At 48.2% G+C, this 22284-nt stretch overlaps 1 protein-coding gene across 2 annotated transcripts in view; it reads right to left on the reverse strand.

The window, feature by feature from the left end:
• SEMA4A (semaphorin 4A) overlaps positions 1-16953 on the reverse strand; it is a 60702-nt gene extending 43749 nt beyond the window's left edge. The window contains exon 1 of one of the 2 annotated variants that reach the window (XM_063317226.1): positions 16835-16953. The gene's annotated coding sequence lies outside the window, so the exon portion shown is untranslated. Of the gene's footprint in view, positions 1-1191; positions 1551-16834 lie in introns of those variants that run through there. The other variant, XM_063317228.1, reaches the window with a different exon arrangement.
• Between the last annotated feature and the right edge of the window lie 5331 nt (positions 16954-22284).

The raw sequence follows: 22284 nt of genomic DNA on the forward strand, positions 1-22284 counted from the left end.
CTGCCAGACGAATGTGAGCCAGTAGTGTGATGAGGCCACCAAGAAGGCAAATGCAGTTTTAGGCTACCTCAAAAGAAGTATCATTCCCAAACCACAGGAAGTAATTATTCCGCTTGATTCTGCTTTAGTCAAACTCCACCTTAAGTACTCTCTTGAGTTCCGCTCCTTGCATTTTTAGAAGTATTGAGAGAAATTGGAGTGGGTTCAGAAAAGGGGAACTTCAAACTAAGGGACTTCGAACTAAGTCTTACAAGGAGAGACTGAATAAACTGGACATATTTATCCTTGAGGAAAGCTTATTGATCACACCTTTCCAATATTAGAAGAGATGTCACCTTAAAGAAGACCAGTTCTCTCTTGATCCCAACTGCAAGTAAATTTCTGATGGACTTCAGGAACAAAATTCATAACAGCCATGGGGGAATGGGGAATTCTGGGAGTTGAAGTCCACACCTCTTAAAGTGGCCAGGGTTGAGAAACACCGCACTGAAGGATCTCCAAAGGATCTCTTCCAAAGCTGACATTCCATGATTCTAGGAATGGATTTAAGTTACCGGAAAGGAGAGGCGGGCATGTGTTCACCAGAACACCAGATATGTTCAATTCAGCCCAACCACCAGCCACGTTCCTGAGGAAGGAAGGAGGCCAGAGAAACTTTAGAATGTGAGAAGACCCAGCATCTTCCAGGACAGGTCAAAGCCCCACCATCTCAATCTCTCTTTGCCAGGAGAAGTCAACAGGCCATGATTTTGAATCTCTCTCTTTGAAAACTTAACAGTTCTCTAGATTCTGTAATGCTGTTCGCAGCAATAAATAATATATGTCGAGGGAAAATCACACTCAGAAATACATGAAAGCAAAGTACAAAATGCACCGTCTCCAGGGAAACTCTGCAAAACCTAGGTCCACTAGACAGAATTACATAAAGCCACGGGCCCAAAAATACACACAGCTCTCGTACAAAAAGTCATCCCGGGCAACAGAGTGAACTTGAAAGAGTCACAAAAACGAGAAAGGGGGACAAAGCAACCCCCGTCTTGAGCTGGGGATCGGTTCCCAGGGACACATTATCCTTTCCTGCTCAAATCCCCCTTCACGTCAGATTGAAAGCCCCCCCCCGCCCCACAACATCCCACTGGGACCATCCCAAGGTTCCACCCTCCATCCCACGCCCACAGGAGGAAGCCTTACCTTTCTGGCTTTGGGGGCATCTTTCCGAGGTGCGCAGGGAATGCCCCTCAGGGGTCTCCTCGGAGATGGGGCCAGAGCCAAGTGGCGCCCAAGCCCCTCCGGCCAACGCAGGCGGGCTCCCTGGCCTCTCTGCCCCAAGCTGCCTGGATGGCAGAGCGCCCCCCGGGACAAGCAGGCTGCCGCTCGCTCAGAGCCAGGAAACCCAGGAGTCCACCCCGCCTCCTTGCTCTCTCTCTCCACGGTGAAGCAACACGCAGCGAGTCCTGGCACGTCCAGGCTTTCTCTCGGCTGCCAGTCAACTCTGCGCCCCGCTCAGGAGGGGGGCCCAGGCAGCTCCACGGCTCTCCCGGGCTGCAGAGGAGAGGCTGGGAGAGCGAAGAGGGCTGGGCACGCCGACTCCCAGGTCCAGGTCTTTCCCTAGAGCCCCACAGGAGAAGGCACGTCCCCGGACCTCCTGCTTGCCCCCTCCATATCCTGTGCCTTTAAGGGCAGCCTCGCCCAGCCAGAGAAGCCAAAGCGCCCCGTTTAATGTCTGGGCAGACGGAGGCAAAGGACGGAGCCTGGACCAACGCCCTCCCAGCGAAAGAGATGACTGAGAATAAAGAACCCAACAAGGGAAACACATTCATCCTGAAGGGCTGACTAATCTTACATTCATACAAGCATCACCCTTCACATCCGCTTCATCAGGGGAGATCTGAAAAACTACACAGTCAGTCCTCAACTTACAACCACAACTGGGACCGGAACTTCAGTCGCTAAGCAAGGCGGTTGTTAAGTAAGTCATGCCCAGTTTTACAATCTTTTTTGCTACAGTCGTTAAGCAAATCACCACAGCCACTAAGTGAATCACATGGTTGTTATGCGAATCCAGCCACCCCGTTGACTTTGCTTGTCAAGGCCGGTTGGGAAGATTGCAAATGGCAATCAGGTGACCCCGGGACGCTGCAGCTGTCATAAATACATGACAGTCGCCAAGCGTCTGAATTTTGACCATGTGACCGCAGGGGCGCTGCGTTAGTTGTAAGTGTGAGGACTGGTCATAAGTCCCTTTGTTCAGTGCTGTCACAACTTCAAGTTGTTGCTAAATGAATGGTTGTAAGTCAAGGACTACCTGTAAAATGCTTAATGTATTAAAAAAAAAAAGCCTATGCATCCTTTTAAGTTGCTCCACTTTGTGTCTCCCCATGAGAATGAGAACAGGAAGTGTTGGCTGTCCTTTCATTTCACTCCTTTGCTCCAAAATGAGAAGACGAGGACCTCCCGCTCCCCCCGCCCCGCTTACTCACCTCCTAAACTCAGTTCATCTGGCTCTAGCAATGTTGAGCGAGGACAAGGTCATGCAAGACAACACGAAAACACCTCAACGCAATCTGCAAGAGAGAAGGACGCTTCTTTTTCATCTCCGTTTTCATTTTTCTCATTTGTCTTTGTTTTTTTAAGTCCCATCGGTTAGAAAAATAAAAACGAACTAACCGAAAGTCACGTTTGCTCCCAAAGGAAGGGCGTTGCAATTAAGGGAGAGCCCCATGCTTTACGGACAGGAGTTCACCTGGTCTGGTCCCTCCGGGGGGAGCTTCAGAGAGGGGCCTGGGGACAGGCAGCCCCCTCCCCCCGCCCGGAGCCTGCCCTCCCCGCCTCACTTGTGTGTCTGGGGATTTACCAGCCACTTTCCCACAAAGAGGCGTTCTCAGAAGGCCGATGCTCTCCAAGATAACAAAGACAAGTATTTTCAACCAAACAGAAAATGCCAACCAGGCCCAGGGGTCCTGGCCAGGGGCAGGGGCAGGGATTTGAAAAGCAGAAAGCACTAATGGGCTGGAAGGGCTGCCCAGGCTGTCGTCCCCCCAGCTGGAGGGCACTGGGTTGGGGCAGGCCAGCCTCCAAGGCAGAAGCTGCTCGGTTCTGACGTGAGCCCTCCTGGCTGTGCCAAGGACTCACCCGTCCTTTAGCCACCCCCAGCTCAGGCCGGCTTCCTCCTCTCCCCGCCCTTTGCTCAAAAGCCAGGAGCCCCTTCCCCCGCGATGCCTCCTTTTCAGCAAGCCCAGCTCTGCCCCGGGTTACCAAGCCCCTCTGATGCTCAGCTCGTCTGTGACATCAGCAGCAGCAGCAGCAGCAGCAGCAGCAGGGAAAGAGCAGGGCCCGGTTCTCGGAAAGGAGCCCTCCCGAGCCGTGGCCTGAACGTGTCCTGGGAACGGGCTTGACGCCAAGCCCTCGTGGGGCTGCTCTCATCTCATGCCCGGCCCACTGCTCAGGCAGCTTAGAGTCCTGTTCAACTGCTCGGGTCTTAAAACAGCGTTTCCCACCACCTTCTCCCGACGGATACTGCCTACTTCGTGGGCGATGCGGCTGAGGATGTGGCCAGGAGAAGGAACCGCCGAGACCCGGCCTCAGGAGCTCCTCACGGGGCTGCAGGCACATCTCCTGCCCGGCCACTGGGAACTGCCCTCAGGGGACATTCCGGCCGGGGCACAGCTGGCCTCCCTGGCTCGGGCCTTAGGTGGGCCTACGATGCAGTGGCCCGCTTTGTCCTCTGCTGCCCAGAAGGTCAACTGAAATGGGAGAGGTAGCCAGGCTCTGCCAGCTGCCTCTTGCTGGCCAGTAACCTTTGGACGCAGTACAGGTTTTCTGCTTCTGCCAACCAGGAGCTTCACGCAAGGGTGCTTTTTCCTGTTTTCTTTAAATTGGGTATGAGGGCAGTGCCATTTTGCTCCCAACGACCTCTTCCTGGCCACGAGGGCAGAACTGGGCTCAGCGCAGCACTCCAACCTCCCGCAGCATGGCTTGAGGGCAGCACTCCTCTGTCACTGGCTGCTCCCTCCTGTTTCCCCCCAGACCCCTTCTCCGTGCCTGTCGGCCTGGCTGACGGTCACGGGGTGGAGGAGGGCACGTGGCGAAGCGTCCCCAACTCCGCCAGGCAATGTCCAAGCATGGGCCAAGGGCTCTTCTCAAAGCATCCTCTTTGTCCACAGCCTGTGGCTGGCCTATGTTTGGACTTGGGCTTAGCGCTCTTTCAGAACAGCACTAAAGCCCGACCGACTGGAGGGCTAGCAGTCTCTCAGGCAACTTGACAGACGGCAAAACAGCCCACTCTGGTGGGCCTGCTAGGGAGGACCGAACATGGGGGGCAAACAGGCAACAGCACACCCCGCGTTAGAGCAGGTGAGGGATGCTGCAATGGCATGTGGGAAAGACCCTAAGAGGCAGGGCGAAGAGATGCTGCCTAGGGAATGGACAGATAAGAGAGGGCTTAGCCCACAGCTGCATAATAGCCAGGGCAAGAGGCTCAGAAGGGACCCTCCCTAGTTTCTTGGGTTGTAGAGGGGATGGGGGAGATTTGTACTGTCAGACTTGCAAGATTCTGTCAATGCAGCCTTTCAATAAAGTAGAATTAGCTCACCTGGTCCTGTTTCCTGTCTGGTCTACCTGGGAAGGCTGACCGTTGAATCCAGTTTCCCATACTCATGTGCTGACCCATAGAAACACCACCCATGACAAAAATCTGCCATTTCACACATTCAAACCACTGCAATGCATGTTGAATGTTTGGTTACTATTTATAGAATGCTTTCATTTTCCCTTGCACATCTTGATCCAAAAGAACACACACACTTCTGGCTTTTAAAACACGGAGGATGCAGAAAGTCGCCAAGCAGTCAGTACCCTGTCATGCGCAATGCCAGGTCACAACCAGGGCGTATCATGCACACCCCAATGTTCACCAGCACAGCTTGCAGAAGGGGTAACTGGAGAAGATGCTGCAGGGCCCAGGTCCACGTGCCCCGGGGTGACTGCTGCAGGCTTTATCCAGATGCTCCGAAGCACCAGCCCGGCCGCCTGGATCTACCCAGAGACAGCCAAGCCACCCAGACGGCCTGTTTCCTGTCCTTCTGGAGCTCTGCCTGAAATCCACAGAGATTCAGCTACATTCCTGCAGCTGATGGGGAGAGGACTCTGCGGGAGGAGGGAAGAGTTGTCTTCTGCTTCGGTAACCGTGCTTCAGACAGTGCGGCCACATTTCAAAGAAAGGTAAGGCAGCGGGGGAATCCACTGATCAGGGGCCACAGTAAACGCGGTCTGGATCAAGCACTAGGCCAATCCTGTGGCCAAAGGGGAGGAAGGGGTGGAAATCCAAAAGGGATTTCCTAAGACGGCTATACTTCCAAGCGGATGACACTTGGGAGCCAAGCACCTAAGGCCAATGTCTCCAAGGGGATTCCAAGCTCCTTGGCACTCTGAATCTACCGGCATTCAGTTCAAAGGATGATTCAAAGCTTCCCGCAGCTGCAAGGCAAAGCCTCCATCCCTGCCAGGCTGCAGGAGAGGCCGCTCAGCTCCTCTGCCTTGCATGCACGGGGGGCCAGGCTTGCCAGTTCCAAACCGGCTGCTCTGGTGGGTATATATTCAGAAGTCCCACTGGCGTAATGGTATGTGGGAAAGAGCTTGGGAGACAGGCCAAGAGATGCTGCCTAGGAACGGTCAGATAAGAGAGGGCACAGCCTGCAGCTGCATAATGGAAGGAGAAAGAGGCTCAGAAGGGGCCCTTCCTAATTTCTCGGGCTGCAAAGGAGATGGCGGGATTTGTACTTTCCGACTTGCAAGGTTCTGTCAATGTAGCCTTACAATCAAGTAGAATTAGCTCATCTGGCCGTGTTTCCTGTCTGGTTCACCTGGGAAGGCAGACAATTAGTGAGATTGCTCACCTTCCTTCCTCGTGGGTGCCGCTGACCATTCCAGCTTTCCCCTGTCTTTTTGGGGGGGGGCACAAAGGAAGTCTTCCAAACTAAGCTTGGACCGCAGCCAGGGGGGCTGTGTGGGACCCAGAGGCATTTTTTTGGTAAATAGAGTGTTAAAAATATATATATATCTGAAATGTCAACTAGGGCGTTTCACCCCATCCACCAACTCACCAACTCAGGTTTGGCATCCTTGCAAATCTCTTGGGATTTGTCAAAGTTGGAATTCTTTTTGTCACGAGGCTCTCATTTCTGCCTTTTTATTTCTTAAGCTCCCCTCCCTTTGCAAACAATCAGGAGTTTCTTTGCCCGCTGGCGCTGCAAGCCGCTCCTTTGTTTGTGCCCAGCGGATAAGCAAATTAAATGAAAACGGCTGGGGTGTGCTCTGCGCTGGAGGCAAGACAGGCCTTTGGGCTCTCAAGTCTGCCTTCCAGGCCTGTTTCTCGGCTGCCCCAACCTGTGGTATCCACTGGCCTCGAGGTGCCTTGGAGGACGGTCCTGCCCATTTCTCCCCCACAGCCCAGAAAGCGTTTACAATATCCCACCCTCCCTTCACACAGAAATCCAGCAAGCCAGAAGGATGTGAACTCATTTTCTGCACGCAGGGCATATTTCTACCATCACGGATTTGTCAGGAGCACCACACACCTCCTTTGTCATCCGGGTAAAAGCCTGGAAGCCTCAGGAGTAAGCCCATCACCACTTCTGAAATTAGAGCCAGACCTGTCTGACGATTTGTATACCTTTCTTTTATCATGGCATGGATTTTGGGAGGGAATTCAGGTTCAGCTGTGGATTTACTTCAGTAAATCTTATTTTCTTACCTACCCGGGAAGCACAGTTCCCAGAGACACTTGGGAAGAAGCAACACATTTGTTAATTTAACTCCACGTTGTATGTCCATCTCCCTCTTCTCTAAAAATGTCCCAAAGAGCTAATAATAACAGCCTGATAAGGAATAAACTGCAAGTGAATGTCGGGAAGTAAACAGAGCTAAACTGGGACCCCAAGCCATGGAGTGCTAGCAGGCCAGAAAGTCAAGAGGCCAGAAAGTCAACAGGCTGGCACCTGAGATGGCCTTGTAAAGGTCCATGCACACCTCGGACTCTCTCCTGCAACAGCCTATCTGGGACTACATGTTTGTGTGTGTGCACACACTTTTAAGAAATGACTGTATTGTACGCTTGTAACTCTTAGCCATGCAATGCACTTTAAAGAGAGGAAGGGAGAGAGGGAGGAATGTGGGGGTGCCCAAATGGATAGAGGTCAGCCAAATTCCCCAACCATTCCTCCCACTCCACATTCCAGGCCTCTTGGATCCTGATTTGACTTGGAAGATTTTTCAAATTAATTCCAGATCCAAAGCATGAGTGGTTTGCTGCCATTTTCAGTTCCTTGACTTCTTGCACAGAAGAGAAAATTGTAGCAGGAGTGTAAACTTCAAAAATCCCAGGGGAAATCCAGAGGACGATAATTTCAGAAGCATTATTCAGAGGCATCCCACTGAAGGCAGAGAAGTAGATTCCGGTTTTCTTCATCAATTCTGTTTGATCTTCTGTTTTCATATTTTTGTTAGCATCTTCTTCTTCTGTTTATTAATCTTGAAACCTGCTAATGCACCAAATTCCTTTAATTTGCCAATTATTATTTCAATTTGCTTTAAAGGATTTTCCAGAACCAACACCAAGTCATCTGCAAAAGCCCTTATTTATCTATTTATTTTATTTTATTTTATTTATTATTCCAATTTAATTACCGCCCATCTCCCCCAAAAGAGGGACTCCAGGCGGTTTACAATAAAATCAAACTACGGTCATAAACGTTAAAATCTCATAAAAATCAGGCACATTACAATTATTATAAAATGTAATAAATAAATATAACATCCAAGAGGGTATAAAATTCCAAGCTGGTGGGAGGGACTCTAGGGTGCCAGCCACCGCCAAGCATGGTTGCCCGCTGTCCCGCCCCAGGCGAGACAGCAGAACCAGGTCTTCAGGGCCTTCCAGAAGGTCAGGAGCGAAGGGGCCTGCCCCACCTCCGGGGGGAGGATGTTCCAGAGGGCGGGGGCCACTGCGGAGAAGGCCCGTTTCCCAGACCCCGCCAGGTGGAATTCTCTTACGGACGGGGTCCGCAACATGCCCTCCCTCTCTCGAGGATCGGGTGGGGCGGGCTGATGTAGTGGGGAAGAGGCGGTCCCTCAAGAAACTTAACTTACAAGTTTATTTTTTAATCTTTACTCCCACAATCCTCTCATCTTGTCTTACACCTCTATTCAGTATTTCAAGAACCAAAATAAACGAGAGAGGAGACAGTGGGCATCCCCGCCTTGTTCCTTTCTGTATCTCACAGGACTTTGTTGGATCTCCATTAACCATTATTTCTTCTTTCTCTGAAGTGTAAATCGATCTTACCCTTTTTACAAAGTTCTCTCCAAAATTCATTTCTTCCAAAACCTTGAACAGAAAAGCCCAGTTCAAATTGTCCAAGGCCTTCTCCACATCTAAGAAAATCAATGCAGCTGGTTTTTTTATTTTGTTGCTCCAAATATTCCAAAATGTCCAACCCATTTCTAACATTGTCCCTTAACTGTCTTTTAGGTAGAAACCCACACTGAGCTTCATGAATAAATTAGTGCAAAATTATTTTCAGTCTATCAGCTAGAATCATTGGGAACAACTTGTAGTCATTACTCAATAATGATATCGGCCTGCAGTTTCTTGTTAGTCAAATCTTGTCCCTCTTTAGGTATTAATGCTATTTGGCCTCTTTCCAGCTCTCTGGCATCTTTCCTCCCTGTAGGATAGAGTTCATCGTGTTTTGTAAAGGTTGTAAAAGTTCATCCTCAAAACATTTATAATAAGAACCTCCATCTGGTCCAGGCACCTTTCCTAGTTAAATCTTTTTTATAGCTTCAGAAATTTCCGTTATTGTTATAGGTCCATTCAAAACCTTTCTCTGTTCCTCTGTAATCCTCGGTAACTTTTGTTTCATCTATATTCTATCTCCAGAGAGATGTCGGTTCCTTTATACAAATTGGAATAATATTGATGAAATGCTTTTTTGTATGGCCATGTTATCCGTTAACACAGTATCTCCCCCTTGTAATTTCAATTATCATTTTCTTTTCTTTTGGTAATTTATATGTTAGCCATTTCCTGGTTTATTTGCAAACTCAATTTTTTTTTGCTTTACACAATTGATTTTTATTTCCATTTCGCTTACTGTTAACATAATTGTCGTAAGCTTAATTTGTTGAGAAATGCTTATCTGGAAATTTCTTTAATTCTTCTTCTTTTCTCTTTATTTCATCCAAAATAGCTTATGTTTTCTCTTGACTTTTCTTTTAAGTTCACTATTATGTTGTATAAATTACCTCTAATAAAATCTTTGCTTGCATCCCAGACCATTCTTAAATCAGTTCCTTTACCTAAATTATTTTCAAAAACATCTTTTAATTTTTTCACAATCTTTCACTAATGCTTCTTTCTGTAGCATCTTTTTGTTTAGTCTCCATCTAAAAGAATTCGATTTTCTTTTATAAACCAAACTCACAGGATTATGATCCAAAAAAGCCTTTGATAATATCTCTACTTTAGAAACCTTAGTAGCCAAGTTCTTTGAAATCTTGAAAAGGATCCTTGAAATCCTTGAAAAGGATCTATGTCTTTCAGAAAAGTAGGTATATTCTTTTGAATTGCCTTTTTTTTTTCACTCCATATATCAGCCAGCCCTAAATTGTCCATCAAATAAAAGAAAACTTTTGGTAATTTGCCTTGAATGATTTTAATATTTTTCTCAGAAGTTCTGTCCAGTTGTGGGGAGGTCACTCCATTCGAATCCCCCATCAAACACCAATTTTCTTAAGAGAAACCTATTAATCTCTCCATAAGACAATACTTTGGCTTCATTTGGGTCATAATTCCCAGTTTCAAAGTCTTAGTCCCATGCAAATTAACTTCCACCCCAACAAATCTACCATGCTCATCAGTCTGGTTTTAGTTCTGGTTTTAGTTGGGGATTTATATACAAAACAACTCCAGAGTCACTTGTTGAGATGGGCAGTTATAGAAATTAATTAATTAATTAATTAAATTTTCTTCTCTTTTTTCTGTTCCTGCTGAAATAAATTCTTTACCCAAATTTTTATAAATCAAATATTTTATGTCCTTTAAGGTTGAGAAGAAGGTAAAATATCTGGGTATCACTATGACAAATATGGACTGTATGTCATTTCAAAATAACTATGTTAAGATAATGAAGTTTAAAGAGATATGTTAAAATGAGAGAAACTACAACTGTCATTGCTGGGGAGAATTTCTGCGATAAAAATGAATATCTTGCCTAGAATGATGTTTTTGTTTCAGACAATGCCTGTTTTGACAACTGATGCACCATTTAAACAGCGGCAGAAGGATTTATTTATTTATTTGTTTGTTTGTATTTCAAATTTCTATCGCTGCCCATCTCCCCCAATATCTAAATTTGGGTGGCAGGGGAAAAAACCATGAGTTAAATATAAGGTCTTACAAGATGCAAAGGAAAGAGGAAGATTGGGCTTATCTGATATGAAATTGTATTTTGCGTCTTGCTGTTTGGTTGGATGAAAGAGTGGGTGTTGCTGAGAAATACAGTAGAAGGCTCTTGGAGTTAGAAGGACACAGACTGAGATTTGGGTGGCATGGATATTTGTGGTACAATAAAGTCAAGGTGAATGTGGATTTTAAAAATTATGTTCGATGTGCCATATAGAGAACATGGAATAGATACAAACCCAGGTTAAATGCCCGAAAACACCTTTGTGGATCTCGGCACAAGAAGCATTTTATAGCTGAGAACTAATAGGCAACAGAAATGGCTAACTTATCACGAGATACTAGAATTTTGTCAAGGAGGATGTAAAATAAAATCAAGAGAAGAACTGGTGGCAGGGGGATATAGTTGCCAGTGGTTTTCTTAATTTACAGTTATTAGAAAGATTTAAAGTAGACAAAAAAAGATTATGGTTCTGAACATGGTAAGACTGAGTTTGAAATAAAATTGTGTACAAATGAACACGTAATTGCTAAAATGTATAAACTTTTATTGAAATTTGAAACAGAAGAAGAACAGGTCAAAGAATGTATGATAAAGTGGGCTAAAATTTTGGTTATAATATACAGATGGAACTATGGGAAAACATGTGGCTGAAAGGACTGAAATTAACACGATGTTATGATCCTAAAGTGATTTTTTATAAAATGATGTGCCATTGGTATATGTCAGCAGAGAAATTGTCTAGAATGTATAAAGGCACTTCAGATTTAGGTTGGAAATATGAACAACAAGAAGGGACACTCTATCATGTTTGGTGGATGTGTGAAAAGGCTAGAAAATTCTGGATTCAAATACATACACGATTCAGAAGATTTTAAAGATTAATATACAATTGAGATCAGAGGTTCTTCTTTTGGGATTGATGGACAAACAGTTGGAAAAATGGTATGGAACTTTGTTTTTGTACCTGATAACCGCAGCGAGATTATTGCATGCACAAAGATGGAAAGATTCAACGATACCACAATGGGGGAATGGCTGGTGAAGATGATGGAACTCGCTGAGATGGCCAAACTGACCTCTTAGATCATGTTTATTGCTGACTGGAAACCCCTTATGGACTTTTTGCATAAAACAGAAAAAAACGAACATGATTTATGGCTTTGATGCTTAGACAGGATAGATGATAGAAAGAAGAGAGCTCGGTTGTAACCACAGAGTAAGCGGTAAATTTATAATTATACTTATAACTGCTGTAAAGAAGACCGGAAAAGCCACTTCTTCATATCTTTTTTCTTTCTTTTCTATTTTTCTTTTAAATGTTCTTTCTTTCTTGCACTTTTAACTTTCTCTTTGATTTCTTTTTCTTACTTTATATTCGTTTGTATTCGTTTTTACCTTCCTTTTTAAAAAAACCTTTTAATAAAAATTATATAAAAGATTCCGGTCACCCAGGCAAAAAAAGGGAAAAGGAAACAAGGGAAAAGGGAAAAAGGAAAGTAGAAATTCTGCTCTTTTGCCCCTCCATGCTTTGGCAGGGATCCAATCCTCTTGGCCACTCTTGCCTTCCTCAACACGGATGTGCCTCGCTGGGCACATTGTCCCAATCGGGTACACGATGCGCTGGAGGGAGGGACTTGAGGAGCCCCAGAACAGAGACAGAAAGTCCCTTGTAGCAATGCAGGAAAACTAGGTTAGCCCAGCAGATTTCACAGTCTGCTTTTTGCCGTTGGCTGAGAAACAGGGCCTGTACAAAGGCAGCTATTGTTCGTCCTGGAACTTTGCCACAGGGGAGGAAATTAAAGGCCCCGTCGTATCTCAGGCTAACGAAGACGATCCGTTCAAAGCTTCTGCCTTCCGCATTACCAGGATTCTGGAGATGGTTTTGCAAATACCAACCCCAAAGGTGACTTGACTGACAGAGCCTGGGTTCACACAACATGCTAGATCCCAACACCTGGTTTAGTGAAGCACAGCCACTGTCTTCACATGACATACCGCCTCCCCAAAAATCAAACCTTTTCTGACTTAAGTTCTTAATGGTTTATGTAACCCAACCCCATTTTAGCTTAGCAGAGGATGCTGTGCAAAGCAGGAAGTGGCTTAGACGAGCACAGTTTTTTTTTTCAGCCTTTAAGCTGTGTGGACTTCAACTCCCAGAATTCCCCAGCCAGCATGCTTGGAAATACACATACTCTAAACCTCATTTCTATTTAGGATTGTTAATTATTTTTTAAATCCCAAATACTGATTAAGGGAGTAACTGAATTAGACATATAGCTTGGGAACAATTTCATTTTTTTCAAAGAAGTATTCATTAATAGAGCAGTCTGCAACAAGGTAACACAGCTGTCCCTTTCAAAGCTGTTCCATCAGACCCACGTCCCCACGGGTTCCTAAGAAATATGTCCTGGCGAGTCTTCTTCCTGCTGAGACCCACTACTGTTGCCTTCATCCCACCCCAGCCCCTGAATGAGACAGGCTCAAGTCATCCTCAGCAGTGCCGGGGTTAAAGTTGTGTTTTCCCACTTAGGCTGTCATAACATCCAGGGGCAAGGTGTGTAAAACCTGATCCACTTTGCCACCCATTACAACGGGGGTGATGTCAGGACAGCACTAGTGGGTGGGATCAAGTGAGTCTACTCTTCGGGGCTGAGGGAGGCACAGCCCTTCTCACCTACCCCCATTCTGCCTCTGTCCCCCCCAAAGGGCAGGTGGAGCAGTGCTGAACCAGTGATCACCAGATCTGCACAAGTATCACAGAGCTGCAATTTTAGTTACGGGGGTTTCTTTTGGGTCCCTCCAGCGGTGGCATGCAGAGTTCCCAGCCACAAGCACACATCTGCCTATCTAGCACAAGATTTGTAGTTATCACTGTTTTACATCTGGGGGGGCTGGGTTTGAAGCCACTGGCGAAGAAACGGTGCTCTCTCAGAATTGTGCAATGGGAATCGCTCATCCAGCAACCCCGTAAGTGCCTTGACCCTTTTAGCGCAAGGCTGAAATAGATAAGACTGGAATGAATGGCGGGACACCCCCACCCCCTGCCACTTCCCTAACAGAGCAGGAACGAGTCTGGCGTTAGTTGCCTCTATAAAGAAAGGAAAGGAAGATGGGAGAAATCAGTTGGCTCACTTCCCTATGTGATGCCCACAGTTCTGTCCTTTTCTCTTTTTTTCCTACTTAGGTTACAACAGAATTACAACAGACTGCAATCTTTGAGAACTCCTGGAATACAGGGGAAGTGTCAGAAGATTGGAAAAGAGCAATATTCTTCCTATATTTTAGAAAGGGGGGAAAGTAGACCCAGGAAACTACAGACCAATCAGCTTGACTTCAGTTCCTGGGAAACCCCCCGAGAGGATCACCAAGCAGTGGGTCTGAAAGCACTTAGACAGGAACAAGGTGATTACCAGAAGCCAGCATGGGGTTGTTAAAAACAGGCTGTGCCAGGCAAACCTCCCTGCCTTTTTGGACAAAGTGGCTAGGTGGACGTGGTGCACCTAGACTCCCATAAGGCGTCTGACAGAGTTGACCAGAGCCTCCTCCTTGATAAAATGGGACAATGTGGGATGGATGGTCCCACTAGCAGATGGATTCATTCATTCATTTATTTATTTATTTATCAAGCAATAAATAAATAAAATAAAAAATAGGAGGGGGAAGGAGTATTAGGTATGTTCGCCACCTTGAGCTGTCGATAAAAAATAAATAAATAAGTAAAAAATAAAAAAATAAAAAAATAGATAGATAGATAGATAGATAGATAGATAGATAGATAGATAGATAGATAGATAGATAATGTCAAGAATAACAGCTCTACCCGGCACTGGTCAAACCACACCTGGAATACTGTATCCCGTTTTGGTCATCACAATTTGAGGAGGATACTGAAGAACTGGGAAAAGTGCAGAGAAGAGCAACGAAGATGATGAGAGGCTTGGGGGCTAAATTCCAGGAACAATGGCTAAAAGAACTGGGCAAGTTTAGCCTCAAGATGAGGAAGCGAAGGGGAGACCTGATTCCAGCCTTCCAATCCTTGAAGGGCTGTCCCAGGGAGAAGGCTGTTGATAGCATCCACAGGCAGGACAAGAACCGATGGGTGGAAGCTTTGGAGACCCAAATTTGAAATAAGGAGGAATTTCTTGCCCCTTAGAACTATTAAGTGGTGAAAGAGCCTGCCACCTGGCGTTGTGGGGTCCATCACAGGAGGTTTTCAAACAAAAGTTGGGCATCTGTTTGTCTGGGATGGAACGAAAACTCCTGCCCTGAACAGGGGGTTGGATGAGAAGACCTCTAAGGTCCCTCGCAACCCTAAGAGTCTACGAGAATGCTCTGTAGAAGGAAGGTCACAAGAAGGCAGCCCGTCCCGTTCCTGCTGCAGCGCCATGTCTGGTGCAGACTTCTTCCCACAGCTGGGGACGTGCAGGAAAGGATGGATAACAAAGCTGGAGGACTCAACCAACTGCTTTGCTTATCTCATGCTGAACACACAAAGTCAAGACAGCACCTTTCAGCAGTGAATCGGAAGAGACAATAGATCAGGGGGCCACAAATTTAGTGCTAGTATTCTGCTGTCTCAAAGATGGAAGGAAAACACTTTAAGTAGCAGGGACAGGTCCTCGAAAAGCTGATTTAAAAAAGAAAGTAAAAGGCAAAATGGGGGAAGCAAGAATAAATATGCCTGGCATTTAAGCCACATCTGCAAAGGTTTGGGTTTCAAAGATTTGACTGTTCCGGCAGAAATAACAAAACACGGGGTGATACCTTGCAGACTCAGAACTGCTGACGTTCTATGATGGGATTTGTAGTCCAGCACTTCTAGAAGGTGCCAGGTGGGGGAAGGTTAGCATTTGTGGAGAGCCTTGTGTGTTTGACATAGGTGCTGTTTATAACATACACAAATTATCTATCATACGCAGTCATCACAGCGAAACAAAAATCTCCTGAGAGAGGGCAGAGATGATGAGATCCCCGCACAAGAGACAGACAAGAATTCAGCCTGTCCCAGAGGAAAAATGAAACTGGCAAAGCGAAGTCTAGCCTCTTGTGGCACACGCAACAGCAGACGCAGGGGAAAGCCTTTGGGTGCCTGCAGCAGCTGACCGGTCCGAACGGGCAGCAAGCCCTTTCGCCAGCCCTCCCAGCCACAGGAACATCAAAGTTCAGTCCCCAAAACACGCTGCCAAAGGTGACCAGCAACAGCCCCATCAAGGAGGCCAGAAAGCGCTTTCTACAAGGGCCGGCCACTGTGGTTTCTGACCGCTGACCCTACGGGCACCTGGAAGCTTCTGGAATCTGGCCAGCAGACTGTCTCTTGGACAGGACCAACGATCAGGGCCACAGAGAGATCTGAAGAGAAGGAGGACCTGATTGCAAAGGGGTGGGGTGGGGAGGAACGACCCAGGCGTTCAAGAGAATGTCCACAGGGACTCTGGGTTTATGTTACTTCATCAGCTCGCCTACCCCAACCCTCTCCCTTCTTTCTTTCCTTTCTGGCTAATTAGTGTTCAACATCTGGACCACTTGACCCCAGACCCATCCGGTCTGGCCCTCACCCACTTCACCCTGCCTCGGGGCAGCCTCCCTCCCTCCCCTGCCTCCTTGGGCCTCTGGACTGAAGCTCTTGGCTTCTCAAGACACCAATGCAGCCCTCCCCCACCTGTGCCCCCACCTCTGCTTCATCTCCCAGCCAGCCAGAAGCTCCTGCGCTTGAGCCAGAACACACTTGTTTCCCCACAATTCCTACACTGCCCTCCGGCTCTCCGTGGCTGATGTGGCTGCTGAGATCAGACAGTCTGAAGACCAAATGCTTTTCACCAAATTTGGGGAGAAGGCACCCTGTTGCACCACTGCATTTCATTAGCCATCCCTGTCCTGCTGTACCACCACCACCACCACCACCTGGATTTTTACCAAATGAGACGGTTCCTCACCTCTTCCTTCATCCCCCCACTCCAAATTCAGCTCTGGCTACCCAAGTGTGAACCCGACAGCCCACCCCGCCAAGGATCCACCCCAAAAACACACAAGAGCTTCAGGGATATCTTCTAAATGCTTAATTTCACATGCAGAGCCGAACTAGCATGTGGGGAAACTCCCTTATGGGGGAAAGAAGCACGTGCATTTACATTCCTGCCGTTTGGGCTTTTGTAACTCATTCATTTATAAAGCTCCGCCGGTGTCGGAAATGCCAAGGAACCAGACTTTATGTTGACAAAGGTTTTTGGCTGGGAAAACCCTTCCGAACAGAAAGAGAGAATTATTCTTATCCTCCTTGTCTGCCTCCAATGCCTCTCCTAAAACACATCCAGGCAAATTCCTTCCATTGTTCCACAAAACTATTTAAAAAGGAGACAGAGGAGCTGTACCTGGTGGCTGAGGGGGATCCAGATGCTCGGCTGATTGTGGCGGGGGTGCGACAGCGGAGTCTCCTGGCCAGCCACAAACATCTCCTGGGGCTACGAGGAAAGCGACCGACTGGCTCCCTCTCGACAGCCCTGCAAAGGAAAATCCCTCCGTCAAAGCCCATCCCTGAGTCACCAGCCCCACTAGTTATGCTGAGTGCACATCCTGGGGTTGCCATAGCGACGGTTTACCTCCAGCCGTGGTCCAGACTCCTGCTCCTGATCGGGCAGAAACGGCGTGCCAGCGATCTCCCGTCCCCCGTCCAGATGTGGCATCAAGCAGAAAACAGCAAGGGATGCTCCTCCCCAACAAGGGCCTCGTCGCCTCGCCACTGGGAAGACGCGGAGAGGCACACTCGTTAATTCTTCACTCGCCTCCCTCACGCCACATCGGCTGGCTGCCAGATGTTCTCTCCAGCCAGCGTGACAGACAGCATCTCCTCAAGGAAACTCCGGCTTTCAACATGCCGGGAATTATGCAAACCATCCCGCTGAGTCAATGATCTTCTACCCGTCCCAAATGTAGGTTCGGTAAGGAAGAAAACATGGACAATTTAGATCCTAGAACCAAATACAGACCCTTTCCATCCGGACGGGAGGCGCAGGGAGGACCTGTGCATGTAAGAATACCTCCAATTACCCATTTCATCTCTTGGCATTATGTTTCATATGCCGCCCCCCCCCCTTTTAAAAATCAGTAACATCAAAATAGGGATAAAACAGATGCAGTTGAAATCAATGATGATAGACAGACAGACAGACAGAGACAGATAGACAGGACAGACAGGTAGATAGACACAGATACAGAGATAGAGATATAGACAGGATGGATGGATGGATGGATGGATGGATGGATGGATGGATGGATGGATCTATCTATCTATCTATCTATCTATCTATCTATCTATCGGCAGGCTAGATAGGCAGATAGACAGAGAGAGGACAGGACAGGACAGGACAGGAAGATAGGTGCATAGGATAGATGGATGGGATGGGATAGATGGATAGATAGGATCTCCCTCTCTCTCTCGCCCCCCCTCTCTCCCCTAGGAAGTCAGCAAGCTAATGAATAGGTCCATATTGCAGGGTCAAGCCAAACCAAACACACCACAATCCAGCCACGATGATTTCTTCTATAAATCCCGAATAAACGCACATTAGCATACTGGCTAACCAGGCCAATGTTCCTTGTATTCTAGCTACCTGAAAGATCCTCTTCTCATTCATGGGCTTCACCTGAGTCTGGGCTGTGCCAAGGGAGGCTGGGAAAAATAACGTCAGATTTTCTCAGGCAAAGGAACCCAGAGGGGGTGGATCTAGTCCTCCCTCCGACTTGCTAATATTCTGCCATGTTGGTGGGCAAAACACCTCCCCCTGGCTCTTTGTAGTCCAGAGTAATGCAAGTCTGGTATTTTTTGGCTACTGCATTGAGAATCTGGCCAGAGAGCCCCTTCCTCCAAGCAGACCCTTTGGCCTCCAACAACCAACATCCACGGGGGTGCCAGGAAGATTTCTGCTGGCTCGCAGTCAGAGCAAGGCTCCCTCCGCAAGAAGCTGCACTGGGGCAGGTGTTGACATGCCACAGGAGCCAGGGGTTCTATGCAACCACAGCAGACTAAGATGCACAAGGTTAAACTGGTCCCACTGACTCAGCTGTGTTGGACAACCATGTTTGGCCTCTCCAGTCCTCCAAGAAAAAGAGCTGAAGAGAAAGAGCAGCCCCTTGAGAAGGAATGGCCGAGCCTGCCAGTGGAGGACACGTCACCCAAGCACTGATTGGCTGAAGCAGCGCAACCAACCTCCTGGGGCCTGACTGGCCAATGAGGAACAGAGCAGTGATGTCATGAAGCCTCCACTCTCAGCCAACCATCACTTATTCACCTGGCTGGCTGGGGAATTCTGGGAGTTGAAGACCACCCATCTTAAAGCGGTCCAGGTTGAGGATCACTGTCCTAACGCATCACTATCTGTGAACCCTGGCAGTATGGGGTGCTGGCTAGCTCTGAATGGTGGTTATTTCATAGGATTACGTGCCGTGCCCCAAATCCCCCCAACCTTTTTTCCTAACCATCTTCATTCAGTCTGATGAATGAAAGTTGAACCCTTTCAAACTTGCTTTCCAAGGAAAAGAGAATTTCAGAGACATTCGCATGGGTGGCCCTACTGTTCTTGCACTTCCTTAGTGAGAAGGTGGCATGGTGTTCAGTGGGTGTGCAAAGGCCATCTTCACTGTGCACACTTCTCTCCACCACCCTTCCGTTAGGCTGCCCGGGACACCTCCTGGCATCACAGCCTCCTGCGAGCTGTTTTTGCATTCCCACACACCCCTACATCTCCACCACCCTCCCCGCTTTAGGGGTAAGCAACACTGCACAGAGCGCAGAAAGGAAACAGGAATGCAAAAAAAGGGCAGGCATGAGATCAAAAACAGAGAAGGAAATACAGTGCAGACTTCCTAATTTCAACCAGGAAAAACTCCCCCCCCAACAGCACAACCAAGAGAAACTCAAGAGAGATTCATCAGCAAATTGAGGATAACGTAGAATAATTTCTGGCTAAGGATCATTAACCCAATTATCTATGTAAATTTGGACCGGGTTGCAGTGAGATGGAAGTCCCAAATTAGTCAACCGTGATGCCCATGAATTCACAAGATAGACAGGGGGAAAGAGCGAACGTACACCCACAACCACAGCAAGTGTGGAGCAAGGCCTTTCCGTTCAGCCATGATGGGTAAATCCCCCGAGCCTCAGGAGAAGGCCGGAGCTTCAACATGCAAAGCACATGAAGTGTAGCCAAAGTCTTCCAGCCAGCAACATTTCACGGGAGCCGCACCCTTGGGCTTCTAATGAGGAACGCAAAGCACCCCAGGAAGCCAGCGCCGCCCGGTAAGCTCCTAGAAGTAAGTAGGAAACCCACGGAAAGTGATCTGAAAGTGATCTGCTTGATGTATGTCCTCGCTCTCCTTCCCAGGGGCAGTCGTAAATGGCAGGAAAACTCAAAATCTCGTCCCCTTCTACAGCAAGGAAAGCCCCCAATTCTCAAATGCTCCTCCCTTACCGGGGGCATCACGCTTGAAGAAAGGCTGCAAAAAGATTCTTTGCAGAGAGAAAGTAAATCTTGCCAGGGTAACACCATGCTAGATCTCCTCTCCCGCTCCTGACCAGGTTCTGTGTGCAAGGACTGTATTTTTCCACAGGCAGCTTGTATCCAGGGCCCTGAATTTGGACAGGAGGAGGATGTCCCCAGCTGGGGGATTCTCAGACATTGAAAAACATTGCTCTACAGGTAGTCGTTGATTTATGACCACAACTGGGACTGGAACTTCCATCGCTAAGCGATGCAGTCATTAAGTGAGCCACACCTGATTTTACAAACTTTTTTGCCATGGTCGCTAAGCAAATCACTGCGGTCATTAAGTGAATCACGCAACCATTAAGGAAATCTGGCTTCCCCGATTGACTTTGCTTGTCAGAAGCCCCCCGGGAAGGTCACATATGGCAATCACATGACCCTGGAACGCTGCAACCATCATAAATACACGCCAGCTGCCAAGCCCCTGAATTTTGATTATGTGACCGTGGGGACGCTGTGATGTTGTAAGAGTGAGGACTGGTTATAAGTCATGTTTTCCAGCGCTGTCATAACTTCAAACGGTCGTTAAAGAAATGGTTGTAAGAGGACTACCTGTATCAGCTATTCTTCACCAAGAGCCTCCCAGCCACCTCCTCCTCCCGGCCGAGCAGCCCTGCAAGGCCACCGTGTTCAGCCCTTCCTTCACTTTGCCTCTGACTCTCCATTTTGCCTTGCTGAGAAGCAGCCTCTCAAGAAAGATTGGGGAGCAGACGCCAGAAAGAAAAAAAGGGAAAGGAAGAAGAAGATTCTGAACCGAAAGGAGGTCATTCCAACGAAAGGGACCTTCCATTCTTAGGCCCAGCTGATCCCGGAGAGCATCAGCCCATCTCTGAGCTGCATCGCTCTGGGCTGAACAGCATGGCTCCTGTGACGGAGGATTAATTCCCTCGTGCGAGCAAATTAGCTGCAGATGGAAAACAGACATCTGGGTAATGTTGGGCAACGCATCAGCCTGAGGGAACGCCATTCATCCTGAGATGGAGGCTTCACGGGCACCGAGTTTGCATTTCCTTTACTGTAGCCTGAAATGGTAGGATCCAGACAGAGTTGCAGCCTTTCCTGGCAATTTAATTTAAACCTAAAGGGGCCCTTTAACTCAATTTAAGCCAAAAGTGATCCTCTGAATCTCCCTGTATCCCTTCCTTGATGCTCTCTTCTCCTGAACTCCCCGGAGCCCCCTGCACTCAATTTACAGGAGGGCTGCCTGTTAATCTGCACACTCTCTGCTGTTACAACAGACCCTTCAGTGAACCTGAGGGTGGGCAGGCACGTGGAGGCCACGTGCGAACATGGAGAACCACGGAGGTTTCTCCCAAGTCAAGCATGCAAGGGACCTTCAGGACGGGGACAATTCACACCACACGGGCCAGTGGGTCAGCGGACCGTCCTAGTCGAAGGGCCTCTGCAACATTCTAGGCTCCATTCCTTGATTCAGTCTGGAGGCGGGGTCTATGCACCAAACCCAGGAAATACTAACTTCACATTGTGCCAACCAAGAAAACGTGCTTAGTTTGCCCACCAGATTAAGCGCTTTGTGCAAATGCAACCAGAGCTGACCCGAAAACAGGGCTGGTAATGCCCCAATAAACAGGGAAAAGAGGAGGGGAAGTGGGCGGGCACCAGGGTGGGCCTCTTCAAGTGGCCTGCAGCAAACAGCAAAGCCCTCCCAAGAATTCACGCTGGCAATCTTACTTCCCTGATAGCCTCTGGGCAGGGAATGATGGAGAGAGAAGGCAGAAGCAGCAGCTGGCAGAAAGAGGGCATGGAAAAATATGCTCCGCCTACTCTGGACTCCCACAGCTCCCACTGATTACACTGGAGGGAAGGCAGCAATGAATTCAGTCATTTCCAGCTCTTTGACTCTCTGTGACCTGATGCACATTTTCTCTCCAGGACGGTCTATCAGTCCCAGGTTCCTCGAGTTTTTGTGAACTCCTGCCGCGTCCTCAGGGTCCAGCTGCCTTGCCCTCTCTCAGCCCTCGGCGCTCTCCTCCAGCGACTTCTGGGGATGCCCCAAATCTCCGAGCTGGGGCTTCCTTCCGGGGGCTTCCAGTGAGCAGCCTGGTTCTCCTGCGCCTGCTGTCGAAGGAGCGGCTCTCCCGGCGGTCCAGGGCCTTCTCAGCCACGTCCTCCCTCCAGCACCCGGCTCAGAAGCGTCCGTCGGTCTTCCTCCGGCCTTCCTTGCAGCCCGCCCTTCGGGGTCTCCCTCTGCAAGCGGGAGAACCACGGTCTGGGCAAGAAGCCCCTCAGCGGCGGAGCGACGTCTCTGCTCCACGACG

The sequence above is a fragment of the Candoia aspera genome, chromosome 17 (genome assembly GCF_035149785.1).
Source record: "Candoia aspera isolate rCanAsp1 chromosome 17, rCanAsp1.hap2, whole genome shotgun sequence".
NCBI classification, from domain to species: Eukaryota; Metazoa; Chordata; class Lepidosauria; order Squamata; family Boidae; genus Candoia; species Candoia aspera.